The sequence below is a fragment of the Polyodon spathula genome, chromosome 1 (assembly GCF_017654505.1).
Source record: "Polyodon spathula isolate WHYD16114869_AA chromosome 1, ASM1765450v1, whole genome shotgun sequence".
NCBI lineage: Eukaryota > Metazoa > Chordata > Actinopteri > Acipenseriformes > Polyodontidae > Polyodon > Polyodon spathula.
The window spans coordinates 35,355,735-35,383,420 of NC_054534.1; the positions used below are offsets into that span (position 1 = coordinate 35,355,735).

At 39.8% G+C, this 27,686-nt stretch overlaps 1 protein-coding gene across 1 annotated transcript in view; it reads left to right on the plus strand.

Annotated features, from left to right (window-relative positions):
- The first annotated feature begins 15,045 nt into the window (after positions 1-15,045).
- Positions 15,046-27,686, plus strand: part of LOC121317961 (ras-related protein Rab-27B-like) — a 66,995-nt gene continuing 54,354 nt past the window's right edge. Inside the window, exons 1-2 of the mRNA XM_041254079.1 lie at positions 15,046-15,106; positions 15,250-15,339. The gene's annotated coding sequence lies outside the window, so the exon portion shown is untranslated. The remainder of the gene's footprint in view (positions 15,107-15,249; positions 15,340-27,686) is intronic.

The following is a 27,686-nucleotide window of genomic DNA, read 5'->3' on the forward strand; positions in this document are numbered from 1 at the left end:
TCTTCCAGAAGGGACTGCTGTACTTTAAGTACATATGCATATACATTATATACATAATGCAACCTTTTGAACTTGAGTACAGTGAACAAAAAGCTTGGCATTGAAATATGTGTAAAGAGTGGTTGATACATTTTCTTTCCTAATAGCTTAAAAAAAAACACTACGAGTAAAGAAATCGGATTTACCGTACTGTGCGTGTCATTCATATAAGGAAATATATCTTACAAAATGCTGGCAATTCATACTATGGAAGGTTTACTGGAATTATTCTGTTTGCTCTGTCTATGTTAAAATAATTTTAACTTTAACCTTCAGAGAGGAAGCCAGCCTGCCCGAGGTAACCCATTATAAACTGATTTTCAGCAACATGATCCTCCAATTCCTTTGATACCTCCGATAAGCATTCCCCTTATATCTTGACACACAATAAATTGTACTTTTTTTTCCTTCATAAGATAACATCACTGTAATCTGTTTTTTTGAAAGCATATAGTGAACTAGAAGGGATTTTTTCTAAACCACAAAGAAAGGTAATAAGATATGTGCCACACCAGATTGAATAGTTTTGAAAATTAAATAATTCAGCTCTAAATCAAAGACTTATGCAGCATTATCTCAGTGCAGCTGTAACTTGACCTACATATGGCAGCCATATTAGGTCAGAGGTCACCAACAAATTAAGATGGGGACATGTTTAATTATATGACAATTGAGTTCATTTACACTGACTTTCAAATTCCAAATCTGTATATTCTGGATATACAGGAGCATCACAAAGCTTCCACTGAGAAGAATTCGCAACAACCTGTCTCAGAAAGGAAGCAGCACTTAATTCATTAAAAAAAAAAAAGGTTCTTAAAATGAAGACCTGTCATTGGCTTCAGGGTGGCTGCTGTGGTTCACTTCCTGATGCAGCAACACTTGGCTCTTGTTGAGGAGAGGCAGGAACACGTTTGGAGGAGAAGGGCAAGACGAAGAAAACCCTGCATATTCAATCCCACTTTGTTTGCGATGCTGAAGGATGCGGTACTAAAGCGTAATCTTCTCACTCCGCAGGTCATCCTAGAACTAATAGCTGAATTGAGGGAATCTTGGGACTGCTATCCCTGCACACAGTTGAAAGTGCTGTGTTCTCTGCACTATAGCCTCTGGCTCCTTCCAGACCACAGCTGGAATGTCTGGAGGGATGGCCCAATCCCTCTTTTCCAGAGTGCTATCATAATTGCAGATCATTAATTGTGTGTAATTTGTATTGTTCTTAAGCTTACATGGGGCGCAGTGCAAAATAATTGCCTGGCTGCAAAGCAATTTTTATTTTGCATCTGAGATTGTTTTCACTGCGCCTGTACTTATATCTGTCCCAAATAGTCTTATCGATTGCTGTTTAAACAGCATTATTATGCATGCTGTATATTAAAATCTAATCACATATTACTATTGTTAATATTGCAAATATGATGGGGTTTAATGAACTATTATCAATGTGGTTGATTTATTTAAATGACATGGCAATTTATGTATTTTTTAAGGTCTTTCCTTTTCAATGGCAAATGGTATTTGTAAACAGATTTGCAAACAAAACTTTAGGATAGGTAAAAACAGAAGAAACATTTGGGAATTAGAAACGGCCATTCTGCCAATCCCTTGTTAGCACATCATTCTCCCCTACTGGGGGGAAATCATTTCAGCACGAATCAGGTATTTTTCCCAGTGTTTTAGATTCTACTACTTCATCTGCGCGGCTACTCCACATATTTTTAACTGTAAAAAAGTGTTTCCTACCTTGTTCTGAACTTACATTTACTCAGCTCCCATTTATGCCCTTCTTCTTCTTCTCTCTGTGCTAAATTTGAATTTGTGTCTTGAGTTCACTTTATCTATACCATTTCTGAAGACTTCAATCAAGTCCCCTCTTTTCCCTTCTTTTTTCTAGGCTGAAGTGATTATTTGAACCTGTCCTCACCGCTCATTTCATTATGTCCTGGGATCAACCTAGTTGCCCTTCACTGTACCCTCTTGAGTGCAATGACACATTTTTTGCAGTGAGATGACCTAAACTGTGCATAGTATTCTAGGTGACTCAGACACAGAAGTTGCAGTTTAAAGCGCTAATGCACACTTTTAATAATAAATGATAAAACAATAATCAAAACACGGGAACAAACATGGTGGCCAAAACACAGTTAAACAGAAACAATATAAAGACTTTGCATGCACATGGTTTCAGGCAGAGTCGCCACTTTGGCACTATAAACTCCCCTAAACACCAACGATACACCAATACATCAATACACAATTTCTCCGTATCTCACCTTCAACTCCAACACCAACTCTTCCCAACACCATTAACACCCTTTATACCCTTATACAAGTTTACCATGGTATTTTTGTACGGTATTTGTGCACTTTTACCATGTATTAACCATCATTTACCCTGATTTACCATGTTTATTAATACACTTTGCCATTGCTTTCCTCATTGCTTTCCTATGCGTTACCATTCTTTCACAATGCTTCATTATGCTTTGCTATGCTTTTACTATGGTAAACTTTTAAGGGCATACCCTGTGACTGGAGCCTAATTAATCATCACTTATTCAATTGACGGCTCCAGCCACATTCCCAACTGTTTCTGCAGGGAGGAATTTAACCCCCTACTTGCAAACCCAACATTCCCCACAAACACACCCACACCTGTGCAGCGGCAGGGCTTTCACCCTGCCCCATTGCCTCACCACGTTGGTGAGGTGCTTTTAATGATGACTCCACTATAATCCCTAGATCCTGTTCAAAGTCCTCGTCCCCTATTTCCATCCTGTTCATTGTATACTTGAATCATGGATTATTGCTCCCAATATAAATTCAAATTTATTTGCCACAGGTTTGCCCAGTTACAGAGAAGGTCCAAATCCCTTTTAATTAGCTGGACTGCAGTTTCAAAGTTATAGATTGTATGGCAGAACATGCACTGTGCGTTCTTCACTACTCCCCCAAGTTTGATATCATCTGCAAATTGAACAATCTTGCATTGTGTATCTTGGTCATTCATTTAAATGAGGATCAATAAGGGTCCAAGTACAGACTCTTGTGGTAGCTCTGTATTTATTTTTGTTTTACTTTTTGACTATTGTCTCACTTTTAAAATTAAGAAAAAAAAAAAAAAAAAAACTGTGCATAATAATACTAGTTGACATTCTACTAATCCTACAAAGCCACATCTGCATTACAATATAAAACATACTGTAGGATTATACTAACGCTATCGGATCTAATACACGTTTCAAAATAAAACCACTAAATTGTGCATAATGAGGCTTAACATTTCTTAAGGTTTTCAAATGAACAGGGATTTCGAGAAATCTAAAGAAAGGGACTGCACTGTTAATCCCTACATTAATAGTTAAAACACAAGAGAGAAATCCTAAACTCCATTAAAAATATGTCCAAATCTATTGATTTGAGAGTGAAAAACACATCAAATATTAAAATATGCAGCAAATATATTTTATCTTCCAGATATTGTTAGAATATATGTTGTTGACCATACAGGACAGTCTATGAATTGTAGTGCCTATATGAGAACGATTCTGGAATACAGTATATTCACATTTTCTCAATTAAATATTATAGTTGCCCAACTTTTTGTTGGGCTTAACATACCTTTCTAAAGGGAATGTGAAGCGGAAAACCAGTACGAGTGAATGGCCTGACAAATCTAACTTCAGGCTTTCGCACTTGTGCTCTGTTAGCATCTATAGAAAATGTCTACTTTAAAAAAAAAAACATTAATGTATTATTTTCTAGTGGCATTTAAACTTAAAAAATGTATTAAATAATAATTGTGCAGTGTAAGACTTTCTTCGCTGGGACAGTTAATTGACCTCAGATTCACAATACAGCTTCCTGCCAGGGTCAATTATGTTGTCATATTGCCTGCTTGATAAACCACAAAAAATATGGAAGAGCCTTGCCAGTCTTCTTGTGAAGAAAAAATACTTACAGGACTTCAAATTGATTCCCCCTCCAAGGACTTTCATACAAAGTGCTACATTACAAGTCTACACCTTAAGCTGCTATTTTTTATGCAGATCAGAAGCTCTTAGCAATTCCCCATCTCAGTATAAATAGAAATGTGAATAAGTCAATGAGACAGAAATTCTGCAGAGAGAATAAAAACGTCAGCAGAAATCTTGGAATAAACATGAAGGTGATTTTAATAGTCTAAACAGAGATGATACAGGGCTATAGGTTTATTGGTTAGATTCTCAAAGCTCAGAAAGGAAAAAATGCAACCAATAAAGTTACGAAACCAGAAATAAACAACCCAGATATAATATTTAGCTTAAATACATAGTTGTTTCCCATTCAACAGTGTGCTAACACAAAGTATTAAGCTTTAAGAATATAGACAATTGTTGTTTGATAATGCCTTTAACAATATTTTTCTTGGGGTATATGACCAAATTAGGGGGTATATGACCATATAAATACACTGATGCAGGCATTAGCCATAAAGTTTATCTACTTGACTAGCTTCATATACATTTTTAAAATATGGTATTTTAAGAGATGGATGAAGAGTGGATATTTGCACTTCATAATTACACCTGAGTATGCAATGTTAACAAAGCAATAAAACTAAACAAATATTGTGTGTTTTTTTCTTTCATTATTTGAGAAGTTGATATACACTTCTCATCCATACCCCAAATTTGATGCTCATATCTGCTACACTTACTGTATGGAAACCAATCTTGTCTAAAATTAATAAGACAAGTACTACAGTATCAAATGAACATTCAAGTCTAATTTGTGAAAGAAAGGAGTAGATTTAAAGAAACGGCTGCTTTCTGTGGAATATGATTGAAGAGAAATGTATTGGTCCTTCCCCAGCTGAAGTAAATACATAATATGATTCATGTCATTGAAACTAATCAGTTTGTAGACAGTTTAATGCAACATTAAATACAAATAGTAAATTGATGGCTGTGTAATCTTCTGCATTCTTCATTAGATGTATTCTCACTGTGTGTGGATAGATTAAATCATTTGGTTTTTGTGCTTTTGTCATACCAATTCATTCTGCCAGGCTTGCTGTCCCTCTGGGCTATTGTTAGGCTCTAGTCTAACAAAAAGAATTATGTCTTTCTGTGACATAAATGTTTCATAACTAATAAAATGCTGCTAGAGAAAGCTTGTCGTCCACTTCCAACTAAATAAACCCTTCCAGGTCCTTGTGCCTTTCAAGTTAAGATCATAACAACATATAGGTAAGGTAACCATATGGCTCTGTGTTCATCGGCACAGTTCAGGTTTTTCAACCCAATGCATTCTGGGAAACATTGTCCTACTTCTCATAAAGGAAAGAGATAAGTGAATGGTACCTGAAACAGGTACCTTGGGTTGTGATTTGAAAAGCCTGGACTGTCCCAAACTCTCCCAGTGAACATGGAGCTATATGGTCACCTTACATATAAGGATTTCAAGAAATCTAAAGAAGAACTGCACTGTTAATCCCTACATTATCAGATAAAACACATAGGAGAAATCCTAAACTCCATTTAAATAAATCTGAATTCTAACTGATCTAAGAGTGATTGGTGAGTCCATAAAAAAACACATGTAAAATATTAAAATATGCAGCAAATATATTTTATCTTCCAGATTGGTGTTAGAATGCACGTCGTCCACCATACAGCACTGTATATGAATTGTAGTGCCTCTATGAGAAAGATTCTGGAATACCGTATATTCACATTATAGTTTCCCAACTTTTGGTGGGCTTAACATACCTTTCTAAAGGGAATGTGAAGTAGAAAACCAGTACGAGTGGATGGCCTGACAAATCTAACATTAGGCTTTCGCACTTGTGCGCTGTTAGCGTCTATAGAAAATGTCTGCTATAAGAACATCAATGTATTATTTTCCAGTGGCATTTAAGATAAAAAAAATTATTAAATAGTAATAGTGTGGTATAAGAGTTTCCAGAGCAGGACAGTTAATTGAGCTTCCTGCCAGGGTCAACTATGTTGTCGCATTGCTGCTTTATTAGACATATACCTTGATAAACCACCAAAAATATGAAATAGCAGATCAGTTGATCTTAGACGATAAGATCTGATAAATCTGAGTGAATGTATTTGTAAAATTACGGTATTGCTTAATTGAAACTATACAATAAATAAATAAAACAACAACATTTATAATACAGTTATTATGATGGTTTACTTTTAAATACCGTGGGACAGAAAATGTTGAGAAATCAGACACCTTTGTCTGACATCGAGTGTCTTGCTCATATTCACAAGTTTAAAAGATCAAAAGAGTTGCAGGAAAATTGCTAATATCTCATTTATACATGCATTTAAATAGATAAACAGGAATACATTCTTTACACCAACTACGCATACTACTTTGAGGGTTATGTTCAATTCTGGTTTAAACCCATTGGTCCCGATATGTTTATCTACAATCAAAACACCGCAGGCATGCCATCCGCTGCTTCAAAGAAAGTATTTGCAAATTGGTTAAGAGAAGGACTTGCAGCAAAGTTGTCTCCAGCATTTGTGTGTTTTTTGAAGTAATAATCCCATTTATAAAAGGATCAAGTGCAACATGTGGTCAGTCAAACTGGATGTGTCACTAATATTGTAATAAATACTATTATTTTACATAGAATTTCAGTGACTCTTATAAGGAAAGTCTAATTAGAATTACAGACTTTTTTTTCAAGCTGTGCTCCACTTATTGGTGTACTGTTTCACTGAACACATCGTCAACAGGGACAGGAGTGAGCGGAGGAAAGGCATCATTTACTTATCGACTGTGCTGCAAAAAGAAATGTAATTACCATTGAAGTAATTCAAACGTTCATGCCATTTTGTACTGTAGCATGACTCATGGCAGTATGTTTTATAAATTCAGGTTGGGTTTGATGATCCAAGGTAATACCTTGAACAGTGTTGACATCTAGATACTATCATGGTTTCATGCATTTTGTAGAAATCTTTAGCAAACTTCAATACACAAAATAACCTTATATTATAAAAGTTTTTTTAATGTGGATATGGCAGATAACCAAGGACACAAAATGATGTGACAGTATGTAAAGACGTTTTTTAAGTACCACTCTAAAGTAGATTAGATATTTACATTACCTGCCTGACAAAAGGGAAACATTTTGAATTACTAACATTTGTAGGTCAGGTACAGATAGCTGGTGGAAAAATCAATCTCCAGCACCCAGCTGCCAAGACAAGTTAACCGATAGTCTTCAGGGGAAGATTTTTTTTTGCATATATCTGTATCGTGTGTTTAGGTGTCAGGTAACAGTCACATAAAGCAATATAAATGAGGAACAAAGAAAATCCAGATCAAATAGAGTTTTTTTTTAGAGAAAGAAGTCTGCTCTGCATCAGCAGCACACTGTTTGTAATACTAAGCCGTCTAATAAATAATGTTAAACAACTTTCTTATTAATTATAATTAGTTGCAATTATTACAACTAATTGCATTCTAAATACAGAAATGTATTTCAAAAGATCCTAGCAACTGCCAACTTTTGTTTTGCAATTAAACATGTTTTTACATTGTAAATATACAACCATGTGTGCAAGTACAGTGTTATTAGATTGTAGTTTGGGACACGTATAAATAACAAAATGTGTACTGCAGTTCACTTATAACAGCCAGGCAAATTCACATTTTGCATAAGATTTCTCCAAACTGTAGAGCCGACTGCAGACAGATAGTATCTTGACTTCAACACCATTCAGCTAACTTTCTTGAAGCAGCGCATCGTTTGAAGAAGTCAGTTTGCACAATGTCACTACAGTCAATAGATCAATTATGCATTTATTTTCATAGGCTAGAATTACAGAATGTAACATACATAGCAGGTTGCACACTATATATATATATATATATATATATATATATATATATATATATATATATATATATATACAAAACTCTAAGTACACAGGTTTCCACAACATATCCCCTTATTCAGCCGGGGAGGATTACTTTTTTGTCTTTAATATAATACTGGGGCTCTGTTTATGGGCTAATTTGGATTAAGAGCTAACCATACCACTATCAGAAAAAATGTCCAGTACTGAAACAAAACAATATCGGCGAAGCTATGGATAGGGTGACAGGGCCTGTGTTTGATAATTTCATGGTTTCTATATAATCAGATTTATTTATTTATTTTTTGCAATTAAATTTTCTAAAAAAAAAAAAAAAAAGCTACTAGCCTGTGCTATAATTAAACAGTACAGGACATTTCATATCTCTTTTTAATACAGCATATGTTAAAATGTCAATAACATAATAAAAAATAAAAAAAACATATGCTGTTGGCAACCTGTTTTAATTTTATTACAAAATAGGAGATGCATTAATCACACATCTTGTTTTGAGATATCTGTTGTCATGGAAACATACAGTATACAGCTTAATTGCATCTACATCTTGCCCTTGTGGACCTTCTTAGTTTTAAAGGGAAACAAAACATGAGGATTCAATGGGTTATTTCTTAAATCTCTTCAAGTATGTGAAAGTGTTTTCCATACACTGAAAAAATGAGCGTACGTGTGCAAGAGTGATTTGTATCTTGCTTACCGTTGACTAGGCACACAAAGAAACCTTTGGGATAATGTTTTAAAAAGGCCAAACCGGTCCTTGCTGCTCAAGTCAAGGGCTGATGCGTTGGTTAATTTGAAACCATTTTTCAACTTCTTTGAAACCTCAAGAAGCAGACCTTTTATATGCGCAATAACTACAAGAGGTGAGTGTGAGACGGGGAAGAGTAAGACATTGTAGATAGACAGCTGGAAACTCCTCATCCCGATTTGGTTTAATTTTGATAAGGAGTAATCATTTTCTCCTTGTATACAAAGATATGTACATGTGATCTGGTAGCTATTATATTATTCATTTTGTTTATTTTCTTACTATGTTTCCCATTAAGTGGCAGGGCTTGTAGGGTTTCTGCATTAATACTCCAAAATGGACACTAATCACTGCAACTACAAATGTTTATTAGTTCATCTGCCACTATAATATGACACCAACATGCCAGCCACTGGAGTGAAATTGACCAAAGCAGCTGCAACTACTAACTATAACATATCTGAAATATCTGCTTATCCCAAATTAAAGAGTACAAAACAAGGAAAGAACAAGTAAAAGGAGACCTGAGAATGCTGCTAAAAGGAGTACCTTGGAAATCCTTTAATTGGCATTCCTTTAATGATAACCTCTACCTTAATTGATTTGATCGATTGTTTCAGCATATGAAATATATCTGAAGTTGAAAGCTTGTAATATGGTGGTGTGATAGGGTAGCCGGCTGGTCAAGGCTGCCTATCAGCAGGAATTACAAAAGCTGAGTCAGGGGATTGCAGTTTCAACCACTTGCTAAGCACTTTTATTAACAGTTTAAAACAAAACAAAAGATTTAAACAAACCAACTGTCTAAAATAAACTAGCACCCAAGCAATCTTGGTGGCAACCAGAGAGCACAGGCTACTGATCTTAGCCCCTTTCCCTAAACTGACTAATTTGGAGCTGCCTCGTAGCTCTTCTTTATAGCATGTGGTCAGGTGTAACTGATCATCAATGAATCAACTAGCACCTGGCCACATTCCACACATTAAACTCATACTTTTTATTTTTATTTTTTTTTTAATACAAATCCACCCATTATTGAATCCGCCACTGCCCAGCAACAAATGGGTACTCAAATTACTACCAAGGTATATGAAAAAAGACAAATAGTCTTAAATAGATAGAAAGATAGATATATCAGTAATCTAATAGATTAACAGATAGAAAATTGATGGCTCGCTATGTAGGTAGAAAGTGATACATTATACTAAGTCTACAGCAGAAGATTAGAGGCAGGCTCCATATCCTAAAATTAATACTAAGTAAGAACATCATGTATGATTTTGCTTGGCACTCATAGATGCCAACAGCTGCCTAGATGTAACAAATTATTATGGCTCCTAGATCTTGTCACTGCAGTTTTCATTTGAGGTATGAACCCTCTGACAATGGAGAAACCAAGCATGTTGAAACTAATTGGACATTATTGTACAAGCGTGGGGAAAGTTTCCACGTGACAAGTTTCCATGGAAACATACATTCAAATCAGCATACACAGGTTCCTATATTTTTTCATATACTGTGAGTCATTCTATGGTATTAATAATGAGGGATGATGTACAGGGTGGGGTTTCCGCTGCTAAAACCTGACAATTTCCATTGTAAGCTATGAGGTCACTTAATTTTTTTTTTTTTTTATATATATATATATATATATATATATATATATATATATATATATAGTTTGAATTACTCTGCCTTTTTCACCCAAGCTTGACACTTCAATGGATTCCTGTAGACATCGCCCCCTGCTGTTGCTCTAAAAAACAATTGTGAGAAATATCTCCATGGCAACCAGGCTTTTCTGAGTTAATCAGTTTATATCTCTGCGAAAAGAAGAGATGCCACAGCCTTTGACCTGAGAGGTAAATGTACTGATGAGCACAAACACAGCCTATGACTTAAATGCAGCCAGGCTTCCATTCTGGCATAGCTTCTGGTGCTCAGAAATATTGACAAATACATTTCAGCTGGCTAACACAAATCCAATAATAACTGACCATCTGATTCATGCAGTATAGGCCTACTGTCCAACAAAATCTAGAAAGTCACCTGACATGAAGAATACACCAAAGCTTTCTGTGTGATGGGGCTTCTTCCTCCAAGCGTGTTGTTTCTAGTACAAATACAAGCTCTCTGCCTTCATCACATGCTGTTAATCAGTCGTAAAATCGCAAGCCAGCTCAGCAGATGATAACAGCCACAGCAGCTTCACCTATCCTGAACTAATTGCAGCGATTTCCACCACCACTATTTCAAAGACTGGAGGTTAAAACTTAGCATCACCAAGACAGTGAGCAGCATTTTCCACCTCGCCAATCGCCTTGCTAACATAACAATCAACGTCAAGTGCGAAATCAAAACTATTCCATTTGAGAAAAGCCTGAAATATCTTGGAGTTGTACTTGACCGCTCACTGACCTTCAAGCAACATCTCGAACAAACAGCAGCAAAAATCCAAGCAAGGAACAACCTCCTGCGAAGACTAGCTGGCACTAGCTGGGGTGCAAATTTCACCGTGTTATGCACCTCTGTGCTTTCTCTAGCCTTCTCAGTAGCTGAGTACTGCTCTCCTGCCTGGCACAACAGCAGCCACACGAAGAAGGTAGACACAGCCCTGAAAAACAGCATGCGCATTATCACCGGGTGCATTAGATCTACACCCATTGAACTGCTACCGATTCTCAGCGGCATCTCTCCACCAAATCTTCACAGAGAAGCAAGTTGCATCAACCTTGCATTGAAAGCCTCGGATGATTCCAACCACCTGCTGCACGATGCCATCTGCAACCGGAACACCACGATCCTCCGCCTAGAAAACCGGCACCCACCTTCTAACACAACGAGGTGCCTTATGAAAGAAGCAAACAATGACAATGGCACCAATTGGGCTAACAAAAAGTGGCAAGACGCGTGGAATGATAACGGTCTCTGAAACAGTTTATCGACATAGTATCTAACAAACCCACTGGAAATGACCTACCCAGACAAGCCTGGGTCAAGCTGAACTGACTAAGAACTGGACATGGCCGTTTCCGGGCCACCCTACACAAGTGGGGTCTCGCTAATGACCCAATTTGTGAATGTGGCGACGGCAAGGAGCAGACGGCCGACCACATTCTATACTCCTGCCCTTGCTTCAGGTGCCCCGGAACTTCACCGATTTGGATTATGCCAGCTGAGACTGGCTGAGGCACCTAACTGTGACAATATAACTATGTAACTTCTGCATGTTAAGCTCATACGAATATTATTAACAACTCAATGTAGCAGTTCTGTATTGGTGTTCCTTGTAGGTGGCTTTCGCTTTTGTTAAGGTAATAAAGTTTCAAAGATTTTATTTTGTGGTTTGTCTTCATTTGGAAGAAAGAGTTGCACATAAATATGTTTTGGGTGTTGATTGGGAGTGCACTTCAAAGAAATGGGAAAAAGAAAGTGACAATTTGGTCACAAAAAGAGGCTTATGGGGCTTCCAAGTGGTGCATCTGGTAAAGGCACTTGTAAAGTGGAGTGCATGATGTGACCTATAGCCTGGATGATGCCAGGAGGAGTCCAGGCTATTCTATTGCCGACTATAAACAGGAGCTCCCAGGGGGTGGTGAACAATTGCCCAAGCGGCGCCAGGGAGGTGGGGGGGTGGGGGGGACAACTTAGGTCGGCCAGTGTGTCCTCGGCTCACCCGCGACCCCTGTAGTCTGGCCGAGTACCTGCGGGCTGCATTGTCCTCCAACGCTGTAGCTCTGATGTGGCTGCACGGCGAGTCTGCTTCAGAGGACGGCATGTATTAGTCCTCGCCACTCACGAGTCAGCTTGGGGGTGGTGGCGGTGAGCTGAGCCTAAAAATAATTGGATATGCCAATTAAAATAAGAAAATAAGTTTTTTAATGTAGTAAAAGACAATTGTTTAATAAAGCAGTAGATTTTGTATTAAGTGAATATGTAGAATGCAATTTCTAATTAAAAAATATGTAGTTGATTCCATTAACCAATGACTTAGCAGCCTTCACTCTAAATAAGGTGACAGATTCAAGTATTTTGACATCACTAACTGTGTAGCACCATTGGCATTCAAATAAATCAATGTTTTTATTTTCAATTCTCCACTGTTGCTATCACCAACATAATTTCACAGAAGTTTTAAACCCACGAAGGACACCTTATTTGCATATGAATTTTAATGTGTTCAGGATATTGTGTTTAAAGGGGGTTTGCTGTACCATCTCAAAAAAAGTGTAATATGTTAAAGCATTTGAATAGAGATATCTATCTATCTATCTGTCTATCTTGTAACCCGGCCAGCACTGACGGTCATTCGTTGTCCCTTTAAATGTAGACCCAGGACCTTTGTTTCAAAGCACTTACATGCGATTTTAAATAAAAAAACACAAAATTAAAATAAAACAAAAACACCTAGCTCATTTTCCAAGCACTAACTCACACAAACAGGACCATAACTAATTACCTTGCAAGACAACTAAGCTGTTTACCTGTCCCACAAGCAGGGAGGAATTAAACCTCTTCCTGCTCACACATCCTCCCCCACATCTTTAAGACACCGGCCATCTCCCTCCACCTTTAAAAGACCACCCACCCCAAAGTCCTCTCTCTTATTTTCACCCTCTTCCACAGGCGGGCTTGAGGGTGGGTTGGTCCCTCCAGCACTTCCAGGGAGGGACCACGAACCGACGACCCCACTGGACAACTGAAGTCATGGCCAGAGAACAGGAGGATGCAGTAGCGGGCAGAGGTCTTCATCTGAGGACTGGCGAAGCAATGTCCAATCACTGAGGGGGAGCGAAGCAGCGAACAGGGGGAGCCCAAACGATGTCTGACAGTAGCCCAGAGCAGTCTGGTTGCTCAGGGAGGGCGGAGTAGGGAACCAGGGGCAGAGCTGTGGCCAATGGTGCAGACTCCTGGGCTCTAGGTCTAGGCAGACCAACAGGGTGTCCAGGAGCAAGGGGCAAGGGACCACCCGCAGTAGCGCTGGAATGTATTGCAGGGGTGGTGGTCGGGGCTATGGTGTCGGGTGGATCCTCAACTCCTCCCCCCTCAGTGTAACCACCGGTGATACCTCTCGCTCTGTCAGCTGTACCAGTCACTCCATCGGCTGTACCTCTTGCTCTGGTACAGGTGACACCAGGGCTTCTCCCAGCAGTGCTTCTCCCTCTAGAGCTGGAGACAATGGTACTTCTCCCTCTGGGGCTGCAGACAGCAATGCCTCGCTTGCCTGCTCGCACTTTTGGAGCAGCAGTTCCAACTCGGTTGGATCCGAATCTGGTAGCCCCCTCTTTTGCCTCCATCTCTTGTTCTGCTCCTTCTGAGCAGTGGTGTTCCTACTGATCTGCTCAACCAATGCTTTTAAATCTGTGTCCATTTGTGGGTCTTTAGGGACGCCTACACACGCTGCCACTATATGTAACCAAGCCAGAATGCACTGTCGTTCCTTGCCCCTTTAAAATGTAAACCCAGGACACAGGAACTTGGTTTCAAAGCGCTTGTGTGCTATTTTTAATAATCAAACACAAAATGAAAAAACACAAAACACCTAGCTCATTTTCCAAGCACTAACTCAACACACAAACAGGAACCTAACTATCTTGCAGGACAGCTAAACCGTTAAACAACCAAAACAAAACTACACAAATTGAAAAGGTTTTTACATGACCTTCCTTTTCTATGCTTGAGCACACCATTAAGTGGGCTGCTTTTCTTAAATCTCCTGCACCTGACTCTAATTTATAATGATAGCCAGGTGCAAGGGATAATTACTAATACAACAATTAAACAATTATGTAATTTTTTTTTTCCAGAAGGAAGGAATTAACCCTCTCCCTGCTCACAATATATTGCCAAACCGTGCATTGAATGTGCTTTGTAAAATTGTGGATTACAGAATGTATTGTACTATATATATGTATAGGCGATAGTATACTATTGTAACATGTTACTATATACATTGATAAATGTGTTATACCTGTAAGACAACAGCCAGTCAGGTGTAGCCCCATAAACAGCATATCACAGTACAGGTGATTTTTTATTGATGGAAGAGGGATGTTTATTTTTGACTCCATAACCCAGATCCATTGCAAATGCAGCTGTTGAATTGATTTATTTATATTCCAGTTAGGACTACTGATTATGAATAGCTTGGTAAAGTGTACGTTTGAAATTTACCTGTCAAGATTGGACAGAGTTACCAAATAAAAAAAACTTAACCCATAAAAATACCATAACTAAAATTCAGACGTCGCAAAACTGTACGTCACTTGTTGCTTGCTCAACAAAAATAGTGGTATTGGAAGGCGTTAGGACCCAGCGTAATTTTGTTTTGATCTCCGGCAGCGGCATACATCTCGGCATCTTGCACTGTGCCTCTCTGAAGTGTTACACAAGGAAGGAAGCATCATGCAGAGGAAACAGAGTGTGTGAGGTATGACTCTGATATAAATATATTAATAGTAACTAACAAAATGTTATTAGCAAGTGAGGGAATAAATTCCAGTCCATACTATAACCGAAATAGCTTATTTTCTGTCGCGCTGGTAGAAGTTATTTTGCATTTGTTTTCCCTAGGCTGTTCAAAATTCTTCAGCACAGCAACACGGTGAGAATGGGCTAGACAGACACCTGCAAGAACGATTTCTCAGCATCTGTTTTTGTTGTGTAAGTAAACGGCATGAAGGTTTTTTTTTTCATTATTTGATCATTTATTTAGTTGATATGGTTGTTTCCATTGCATGTTGTTTTTTTCTTTCTGTATGCTTGCATATAAGTACATTTGTAATGTGTGAGTCTCAATCCCAGCAGTGTGAGGTCTACTACACCAACTACCTGTTTCTGCACCGTTATTGCTCGTTCTATCAACATTTGAGAATATAATGAATATACAATGGCAAGACTTAATTTCATGTATAGTCGAGGAGTCAAACAAAGGGGTACCATATTTAAATAAATATATGTAGTATTTTGTATGGTTAAGTTTTCTTTGGCAATTATCGTGCATCCTAATGCATTACAAAATAAATAAATAAAAAGATTATATATCTGTTGGCTGGACTTGTAACGATAACATATTCAAACATCATTCATATTGCACACATTTAATTCTCGTTCGGTATTTATTGAGCAGTGAAAGGGTTGTATTGTACTATGCATCATCTCATAGACATGGAATCGAACTTTTTAACAATCAATAAGCATTCAGTCTTGTGTTTTTATTATTAATATTTATTTCCCCCCGGTGCAAAATAAAGTGTTGAATTGAATGTCATGTAAAAATGAACAGCTGTATTAAATTCTAAATTGGAATTTAGGAAAAAGGCAGCTGTTCAAGGCATTAGTTGTCCAACTTGATATGAATTGCTTGATATTGCTTGATATGAAAGATGTGTTAACATCCAGGGAAAAAAACAATTTAAGATGCTGTAGTGTGGTGTAGAAATATTAGTTCGTCACTTTTAGTTGTCAAGTGCTAATGTCGCATATTACATTGCAAATCGTGTGGTTAAATCTTATGCTAAAATTGGTTTTCTGTGAGTGAAGCAGCCAGTATGCTGAAAGTTTGCAATTAATGAAGGGCTTTGTGTGGATATATAATATAATTATTTTATAATTAATATGGTAATTTCTGACCATGGTTCAGCAGAATTGGTACAAAACTGTTTTTTTTTTTTTTTTTTAATTGATTTGTTTCCCACCCACTGCAGCGGGTTTAGTAATGAGTCATTCTTTGCATTGAACCTGGATCTATTCCTTTTTTTTTTTTTTTCAGGATATAGCTGAAGCTTCATATTAGGCTTTTTCTGCACGAAGCAGCATTTTTTGGAAATGCTGTCAATGCAATTTTATTTGTATTACTTTTTGTTTTAATCAATACTATTGTTTTCATATAATACACTTGCTCCGTATTGGTGGGAACTGGTGTGAGCTTTATTAACATGAACAAAGGGTGTGCGGGGGAGTAGTTGTATAGTATGAGTATATACTATACAACTGGGGTCAATTCTTTGAAGTTTGGTCCTTTTTTTTTTTTTATTATTCTTTTGCTAATACAGTAAAATATCTTGTACGCCTGGAAGTTTTATTTAATACTGCGATAGAAAAGACCTCTGCATTTCACTTGTCTCCTAAGCCTAGGACTGAATGCTGCTGGAGAAATACATAGAGCTATCAAAATGTTTCCAGTATATCATGCAGGGCCATAGCCAGCCATGAAATATGACCAAGGCACTTCGTCTATGCACTCAACAAGGGGTGAAATGGATTTTAGTTTGCGGCAAAGCAACGTGTAAGAGCCTAAATAAATAATTATTAGTATGATTTACTATGGTGTTATTGCCTAATATGTATTACCATTATTTTGTAAGTTTCCTACTGTACTATATAAAGACATATTATGGTAAACATACTACTACTGTCAGTATGTGCTTCCCTGTTTAAATATTTGTTCATCCTAGCCTTTTCCACATCTGCATCAGTTACCACCTTTCAAATAAATCTCAACTGTAATGATACTCTGTATTGCAGCTCCTGACAGTCATATCGAAAAAACTAAACAAAAAACGTTATCAATGTCACTTTTTGACTTGGAAAATCAGGGTAACACTCAGTGTTTTGTATTGAGTTGGTTGGTGCATTTCCAGTGGAACATTAACAAAAACATATATGTGTTCATATGTTGTGTCAGGTGCATCATTTTGTAATAGTTCCCAGTATTCATTATAAGCATAATTGCACCAGACTAATAGTTGGCAGTGTGAATGGACAATGTATTAACAATGCTAGGCAACTCCTGGTCTTGTCTGTAGGGTCATGGCGACACGCATTGTTCTCAATCATCTACATTATGTAGAACCATCTGGTTAATTGCTTAACACTCATTGTCGTGGGGGGATGGGGGAGATTGTCCTAAGATTCTGAAGACAAATGATAGAGAGGTCATTCCACACCAACTCAACCAGAAAAGGGGCGTTTTGTTGCCTGACCGTCTCAGATTTTGCTAGAAAATTTCACCTGGGGTTTTTGCAGGCCTGCTGAGTTCAGAAAGGCTAATGTTGTGTTTTTTTTTTTTTTTTTTTTTTTTTTTTTATTTCACCTTCGAGCTGTGACCTGGGAAAGGTCAACCTAACATGAAAAGGTGACCCTTTCCAGAAAAATCAGCCTGGGCTCAACTTAAACGCTACCATCATGTGTAGCACCTTGTTCGACTCGCAATGAATAGGGCTTTTGAGAGAAAAATACCAGGAGCACCTAACTCGCTTTTGTCAAGTTGCCAGACGAGGGGTAAGTGACGAGTTTTATTCGAACTTCAGCCCAACCCTTTACCCCGTAGGGGAAAGGGTCCTCAAATGTTAGCATTGCTCTAAGACCCTTGGGGACCACTCTTCCAAATTTTGTGAAACACTTTCAGTTTCAAGTCTCCCCCATTGGTCTTTAACCCCCTCTGAAATTAGATATTGATGAGATCTACAAGAATCAAGCAAAACATTTTGGTATCCGCTGATTTTTGAAGTTGCATTTGTCATGCATTCGAGCTTTGCTTATGGCCACTTTGAGGCTAAAGTACCACATAGTCCAAACCGAACTGGCGTTATTCTTCAAATTTGCATTGTCGGGGGTTAGATCTAGAGTAAAAAGTGACGGTGTGCTTCCAGTGGCCCGAAAACCCCCAGGTGAATTTTTCTATCAAGTCGGTTGGACAATGGCTCTGGTTGAGTTGGTATGGAATGACCCAGAGGCAAACACTTAGTTTCAAATTATAAATGCCATATCATAAATCAACCAATCACAGTGAAATATTTGCCAAACTTCTAGAGCACCCAGTGTACAGATGTCACCCCGTGTGTGTATAGAACACCACACCTAATTCCAGTGTTCAAAGAAAGTTATGTTTTACAAAAATAAAAATGTATTTTTTTAAAAGTTTTTCCTGAGTACAATATTAATTTGTGTTATTTATAATAAGTTTATACGTTGTGTGTAGGGTGTCTCTTCTTGCCAAACTGCACGAGATGACATCTCTTATACAATAAGAGACACCTTACACACGATGTGTTGATTATAGTAGCTTCCACTTGGATTCAACCTTTGTATTTCACCTGAAGGGCTTTTTGTGATCAGAACCAAATACTTACTGTTTTGTTTTACTGCTGGTATTTGTTGCATGGCAGCAGAACTAATCTTTCACAATCATTTATCGCATTCAGAGTTATATTTCTACATACACTTCTAATTCCTTTATTGTGCACCTAAATGTCATGAAACATTTTAAAGAACCCCAGCACTGCATTGTTAGAAGGAAAACCTTTATAATGCAGACCTGGAATATAGAACTGTAGTCTCGGCTCTCATTGTCCCCAGAAAGCCTTTTTACTGTCATACTTGTTATAAAGCCGAACACAAACATCCCAGTCCCTAATGGAGTTTCCTCCTTGTTTGCTTTCCTGTTTGGCAGCTACAGCTTCTTAGTTCAGACCCAGTACAGTGAGAAAGGCGCTGGCCAAAATGTTTCTTTTAATTTTCACCTTGGTTATTTGTACATAATTGGAAAGTTCTTCAGTTAGGTTTTTATTTTATTTTATAACAGTTATCACCCATCCCCAGCAAATTAGTGACATTATGATATTTCCTGCATATGTAAACTAGTTATAAACTTGATACATAGACTACTAATAGACTAATAGGGCACATGTTTCTAAAGAGTTTTTGGTTACCAGTAACAGTTGACAGTAACTTACAGGTGTTTTTTTTCTGTCTTAAGCTATTCCCAAGATTGATAGCAATATTCCCTGTTAAGATTTAGCTGAAGAATTAGGCTACACTTTAGATTTGTTGTCTAAATGACTGACAAACTGTCAATTTATTCCTTTTAAAATAAGGTGAAAAGAATGTCAAAACATGTTATGTTGTTATGTCTGTCATCAATCATGATATCTGTTAATTCCAGCACTTAATCTCTTTATAGAAAATACTCAATTTTAAAGTCTAAGGAATCCGACCCCGTCGTTATAAAACACTCAATAGTGGTTCATTTTGAAATGCTAAAATAAACAATTAACGACAAATGTTTTAACTTTTTAAAAATCAAATACATTAAGAAAGACTTTTAGACAAAACATTTGTCGTTGACTTTCTTTTAGCATTTCTAAAGATGTAACTTGCGTAATGTACAGCTGGTCCTCTATACTTTTGGTGCAGTCAGGAAAGTGTAAACTCGTGTTTTCTCTAGATTCCTCATTATTGCACCTTTGTTATCTTTGTTAATACTGGTGACCAAACTATAAAATAGACATTGTCATGTTATTTGTGTTAACTTTGAGAAGACAGTTTCTGTCTGTACAGGTGGCTGGCCTACATTTTGTTAACTTGCAGTAATAGATTGATCTGATCATAAAATATGTGCCTGCAGCAGACCAGTAGGCAGTTAGGAAATTGTTTGTTTTCATAAGGATCAAGAATGACGCCGACCAGAGCGTCCAATCCATCCATTCTCATTAGTTAGTCTTAACTGCAGTGAGACATTAGCTCTGGAGGAAACCCATGGAAAGCATCACACATTTGTGTAAATGTTATTAATTAAGGCTTGTTTGCCTGATCAGCCTGCTGTGACATGCATGCTAGTAAAAGGTCACTGAACCCCACCGGTTGCCAGAGCAGATCAGTGCAAAAATGATTTTTCACAGATCACCTGGCAGATGTACCTGGCATGGACCCTGCAACATGATCACATATTCGTTCATGTGCAGTATAATCCCCAGTGTATGTACAGTAATAAACTACAGTGCCTGCAACAAGTTCTTTTTAGAGACACCCAAGAATGACAGGGGTTTTAATGATAGGATGCTACCGGTAGAAGGATTGGTCTTGCTTGGAAATAGTATTTTTCAGGTCGAGAAGTTTGGTGTTTGTATCCTCCAACCATATTTTAAAGTGTTCGTTTTCCAAATATCTGCTTTAATAGCAAGGTTCTCTAACTGTTGTGTTTATTGGCCCCTTCAAGTGCTTCATTATTTTCTCCACCCTGATTAGTTCACCAAAGTCATGCATCACTGTTTTCTGTGCAGTCATGTAGAATTTACTCACCTTACATGCTATAGATCCAATGCTCAAACACAACATGCTGTACAGAGACAGAAACTTTATTGACAGTAAGAGGCAGGAGCTGCAATATTACAACAAAACAGAGACAGATACTTAACAGAGGACCTGTAGGATTTGCATTTGCATTTTAAAACAGTGCCTTTACGAAATATGTGCTAAGGCAACTGCCCTATCCTTTGTTTGGTTTTGTTTTGTTTCTCAAATAAAGAGTTCACAGAGATGTAAAATTGTGTTTTTTCATTCTTAAAACTTGTGTAAATGTTGCTAAAAATGGACATTGCAAGACAGAACCCAGGACAGTTTAGTGATATTTCATGGAGGGAAATAAGACTCCCAGTGCATAGCAGTTTTATCCATTCCTGCTTTTAGTATTAGCTTAATCGGACACACCTAAGCTTGTTACCTATACAGTGGGGCTATTCAAGCTCAAAGTAAAACCTGAAATGGGTGAAATTGCTATGCAATGGGAGTCTTATTTCTATCCCTGTTGTTTTCAGGTTTGGTGACCGGTGATTGGATAGCTATTTGCTTTTGGCTTTGACTTTACAGTCCCTTAACAGTATGATTAAGATACTATTCATGTTACCCTCAAGTAGCATAGTGTACCAAGAATGAAAAAAAAAATAATAATAATTTGGGCTGAGATCACTGTGAACTGTAGTGTGCCCCTATTGGGCACTTCCTAAAAGTTGTATTGGAGACACATGATTTATACTTAACCTTCAGTGATGCTGTGAAAAGCCAAAGGTTTGGATTAACAACCATTGGTACTATACCTGAACTATAAGCTTTTTCTCATGAAGTCCTGTGAGCAAATTCATCAATTGCTCTCAGTTAGACAAAGTTACGTATTCACTGCCACAATCTTTCTCAGGACTGGCATTTTAGACCTGGCAGGTTTGAGTGTTTTTTTTTTTTTTTTTTTTTTTTTAAAACAACAATATTCTTTTTTTTCATATTTCCCAGTAATGTATATTATAGCCACTGCCAATACTGTGAAATTTATAAGAGTAATAAAAGCAATAGATTGTTTGTTTATGCTGTTTTTTTTTTTTTTTTACTTTTTTGAAAATTTGTATTCCCCAGTAAATAAATTCTGTGGTACCTAAATGGTCCATCAACCATCGTCTGGCATTTAATTGACTTGGAGGATGGATGCATGCTGATAAACTAATGGCAGGTTTTAAATAATTGATGTTGCTGTAAAAATGCAGAAATGCCAAAAATTCTCTGGTTGTACTACTATCTGAATGCTCTTTCAAGAACCAGTTAATCTATGGTGCTAATTCAAACTAAGCAGCTTGTCTAGCTGTGGTTTTGTTGCCCCATTTGTGGCCAAGAAGTGCCACTGGGTAATGGGCTAAAAGCATAATATAATGATAATGATTGGAGCAGCTCTATTACAATGCTAGAAGAGGCAGAAGTATTGGATTATTCACTGGAACCTAAGCCAATCTATTCCGTATACCTGTCTTGATCCAAGAATCTTTCTGCAATACAGGGGTGTGAGTTTGACTTGCTGAGGGATGTAGTGATGAGAATGTATAAAGTTTCTGGGTTGTGCTAGTTTGGGGGTGGAGGTGGGAGTTGCAAAGGGGAGGTGTTTGTGACGACAGTGAGAACAGCTAACCCTCTATTGGGGATGTAGAGTAAACATACAGTACTTGGAGACATCACACACCAGTTCCCTTTCAATTCGAATGACAACCAGTACGGAATGGGGAACAGCCTCTCTGACTGTCAATCTCCCTCTCTGACCGTCAGTCGCTGAGCAAATATACAAAAACTGCCCTATCAGGCCCTGCTGTGAGGGGAGAAGGGGGGAATGGGGAATCGAGTCCTGCCCACCTCCTGTTGAAGAGGGACGTCCTCACAGTAGCACATCACCATTTTCTCTCTCATCTCTGAGACAGGTCGTACATTGCTTTTGCTTTTTGCATACCGAATTTCGCTAATTTGTTGGATTTACCCGCAAATTAAGGAATAATTCACAGTAAAATCGTGCTTCAAGTGTGTCTAAAAGAGTGCCCTTGATTTATCCTCGCGTCAGTTTTCTGACTAGAGCTGGTTTCGACCCCCTCTGAAGAGATTAGCGAGCGGCCATTGCTCTTCACTACACAAGGCCTCGTGTAGTTGATACACCGTGTGGAGAGATGTTGTGGTGCTGTAAGAAGACCCCTGTCACAGAGACCAAAAAACAGGTCGGGCCTAACGCCTTCTCAAGCCTCGGGCTTTACTAGCGCAGCTGCACTTGCCCTCTGCAACCACGCCGATTGAATCGGCACCAGTGTAAACAGTAGGCGCTGCCTACTGCTCGGCCCCGACAGTGCCTACCATCGGCACCCACCTTGGAACAGGTCCACTCGGCACCGACTGTCTCAGCATCGACAGCGCTTTTCTCAGTGCCGTTTCCAGCACTGATTTATTCGGCAGCAGGGAATAGCTTCGAGGCCATCTACAGCCTGACTATGCTACACGTCGGCATCGACCTCAGCGATGATTGACTTGGCACCGACTGCACGCATCTCGACACAGACCTCGGCACCAGTGAATCATTTTAAAAACACGTCTGCAGGCTGCTCATTGAGCACAGCAGTTAAAAAAATTAATAAATAAAAAAATAACCAATAATTGCAAACATGTTAGTGCAGTCAACTGGGTCTTCAGCTGGCTTCCACCAGTGTGACCGGTGCTCAGCTAAGTTGCCCAGGTAGGACAAACATTAATCCTGCGCCAGTCTCTCTCCTCCAACCAGGGGAGAATGAGATCAGTGGTGCAAGAGCCTCCGCAGAGGTCATCCAGGACCCCCCCCCTGCTACAGTGACCAGGGAGCTCTCGCGCTCATCTGGGTCACCTTCCCCTACCCCACCACCGGTATAGAGGCGCAGACACCTCTCAAGGGAGGTGAGATGGTCACCGCCGAGGTGGTACAACTCGAGGGGACGCTCGCCAGGGGACAGACGGTCACCACGCAGGCACCGCTCCCCTTCCCCAAGGGACAGGTGGTCGCCGCTCAGGCACAGCTCCCCTTCTCCACACAGGCGCAGACGTTCACCATCACAGTCGCCTATTAAGCGCCCAAGCTTGGCCGAGTGGTGCTTCATGGAGCTGGCAGAGACTGTAAGGGCTCAGCAGACCATGCTGGAGACCCTATTGAAATCTCAAGGCAGGCTGCCCCCTACCACCGGGCAGCCCAAGTCCCCACAGTCTCTTACCCCATCCCCTCTGCCTAGACCCCCTAGCCCAGGCGAGCTGTCCTTGTCCGCGTCCAGATCGGACGTCTCTGACCCAGCCACCTCCATCGGGCAGGCAACGGAGGATGCTCTTTAACGCCCTTGCCACACGTGTCACAGAGGGAAGAGTTTCGGGCCCTAATGTAGCATGCAGTTGCAGCCGCAGACGTTCCCTGGCCGGCAGAACAAGAGGGAAAGGGGAACCTCTTGCAACAACAGAAAGGGCACCCACAGCATGCCCTCCCCCTATGCCAGGATTTCCTGGAACTGGTGCGCTCCTCCTGGAGCAACCCAGCGTCTGCACCCTCAGCCTTCAGAACAGCAGAATCTCTGCTTCTTACTGCAGGAGCCCAAGAAGTGGGCCTATGCGTATTCCCCACTATCGGGGACAAGGTCATGGTTTTGGTGCAAGGTTCAACCTTCACCAAGCGGGATAAGGACCCAACCTGTCCACCAAAGCCTTGAAGAACGACAGATGTGATGCTCAAAAAAGCTTATGCATTGGCAGCGCTGTCGGCCCAAGCAGCAAATGCCATGGCCATACTGGTGCTCTACCAGAATCAGTTGGCAGAGATGCTGCGGGAGAGAGCTACACAAGCAGACACGGGGGAGCTCCAGGTGGTGGCTAAGGCGATGACCGACCTAATAGGGGAGTTAGGTCAGGCATCAGGGAGGGCGCTGAGGGAGGGCAAGGCCATTGACAATGAAACACTGATACACTTTACAATTCCGCATAGGTCCGCCACCCGTCAAGGGTGTGCGTTTCCCCACCACCGTCGATCCAGCGAGGGCGATATTCCTTCAATAGGAGATCGCCAGTCTTCAAAGGAAGAACGCTTGGTAAGCCCAAGCGATGCCCTCAACGGCTTTTACTCCAGGTACTTCCTGGTGCCCAAAAGGGACGGCGGTTTCAGCCAATTATGGACCTCAGGGCCCTCAACTTGTTCCTCAGAGGAAGTTCAACATGTTGACAGCACAGCGTATCATCCAGTCTGTTCAACCTGGTGACTGGTTCACATCGATCGACCTGCAAGACGCCTACTTTCACGTCCCGATCCTTCCCGCGCACTGAAAATATCTGCGCTTCGCCTTTCAAGGCAACGCATACGAATTCTGCATGCTGCCTTTTGACCTCTCTTTTCAAAGTGCAGCACTGGATCAACTCAGGCTGTGGGGTATTCGGATCGTGAACTATCTGGACGATTGGCTAGTTTGTGCACATTCAAAAGCACGCGCAGAGGCACACACAAAACAGGTCATAGATCATGTGACAAAGTTAAGGCTCTCAATACATCAACAGAAGAGCAACTTCATACCGTCTTAGTCCACAGTGTTCCTGGGGATCAAACTGAACTCTGAGCATGCTTGCCTCACTGTCGGAAGACAGGATTCGGTCGTTGGAGGCCACACTCCCTATTCAGAGATAACGCTCTCCTACAGGTCAGAATATATCAAAGGTTGTTGGCTGATCGCAGCCACCTCGAGATTGGTACCGGCTGGTGCGAGTGTCCAGACAATGCCGGAAGACACTAGAGTGGTGGCTCGGTTGTGGCAATCTCCGCTTCAGGTCTCCCCTCGGATCCCCTCACAGAAGGAAAGTGATCACTACAGATGCCTCCAGCCTGGGCTGAGGAGCGGTCTGGAACGGGAGAGGAATAAGAGGTCAATGGAAGGGACATTGGCAGCAAGCGCACATAAATGTGCAAGAGCTGCAAGCAGTGAACCTGGCGTTCTCATTTTCATCAGCAGTGCACAAACATGTGCTGGTCCGGACGGACAATACCACAGTGGTAGCCTACATAAACCACCAAGGCAGCCTGCACTCGCCAGGCCTTCACCACGCAGCGTGTGACGCACAGAAACTTGCGTTCCATCAGGGCAGTTCACCTCCCTGGTGTCGACTACAAGGCAGTAGACCTCCGACATGCTGCGCAAGGACCTCCTGAGCCAAGTGGGCCCCGCTTTAGAGGTCAGGCCCTATTGAAGCAACGTCTAGCGCACTGGGTGACAGATGTGATACGACTGGCGTATGAACAGACGAACTCCCCGTTACCGGGGGACATTACTGCCCATTCTACCAGGGGTCAGGCAAGTTCGTGGGCTTTCCTTCATGGCTCCTCCTTAGATGAGTTATGCAATGCTACTACATGGACAGGTAGTCAGACATTTGTGCGTTTTTTTTCCCCCTTCACCTCACAGCAGTGCCCTGATAGGGCAGCTTTTGGATATTCGCTCAGATTGACGGTCAGAGGGGATCTTCCCATTCGGTAATGGTTGTCATTCTTTTTTTAGGGAACAGGTTATTACCATAACCCTGAACATTATGTACCATGCTGGTCCAGGATCAAATGCTGGATTCCAGAAACACCCCTAAGGGACACAAAATCTGTTCCAGCATTGTTATAGGAAATATATTAAGTAAAATATGCGTTCGTATCCTACAACAGTATATGGTACAGTATATGCTTGCCAGTGCTTTACCAAGCTTTCACTGTTCTTGATTACAATTTGCTTTGCGTTTAATCTGGTTAACTATTATAAGGGATGGTCAAACGGTGCACTTTTTTGTTTTAACTGGTTCCTAAAAAAGGATTTAAAATGTGTAGTTTGGTTTCGAGTCCATGGAATTAATTCCACAGTGTGCCTGAAACCCGAAACCCAGCCGAAATCCCCTTAATTCAGTAATTTAGCGTAAGGAGTCTTTTCAAGACAGGATATTAAACATGATGGAAATAAAATAAAATGTGTCCTAGATAGTATAAAGTACGCTGTGAATGTGTCGAGTGGTTATTGTATCAGGGAGGATGCTGGACCTCAGACGTATAGTGAAACTGTGGTTAACTTTTATTTTCTCTAAACAACAAAGCCAAAAACAGGGCTTTTAAATGAACTTTTTACCAATATAAGTAATGGTAGATAAAACACAAGGCTAACCCTGAGGAGCTGTTTGCTGCCCTCCAGCCTCTCTTATTACTACCTCGCCTGAGCTTTTCTACATTCACATGGGTAGCTCTTCCCCTCGACTCAATCATTACCATAAGTACTGCAAGCATAATAACAACAGTCCTGATCCTTTACCTAGATCCTTTACTCCTATCGACTCGGAATCAAGTTGCAATTTTCTGTGACTCGGCTCATTGTTATCAAATGACTCGACTTGATTCGAGTCCCTGCTCAAAAGACATGACTCAACTCATCGCTCAAAGTCGCCACCTGACTTGAGTCATTATCTTTATGATAAAATCAATAACAAACTTATTTCATTTTCAATACATGAAGCACCTCTCCAACACACAGACATCTTGTCATTTTGCACATAAACAGGTTCCTGCCACGGTTGTTAAGACCATTGCTAAGGAAGTAGAAAACACTAAAAGTACTTGCGGTGGTGGAGTTCGCTTTTAATAATTATACCGTCGACTGGGAGAGAAGCAAGCAGGCTGCAGCACTGTAAAGCGACGATATGAATTAACTGCATTCAAAACAGCACCGGTAACTGCCACTAATTTTATACTGGTCGGGTTTTATTTATTTAAAAAAAAAAAAAAAAAAGAGAATCTGAATTAAATTCAGGCACAATGCAACAGCGGTATTTTTTCAAAATGAGTATGTATTCAATTTAATAATATTAATGTCAGGGTGAATTAAAAAACATGGCAGAAAAAGCACTGATTAGGA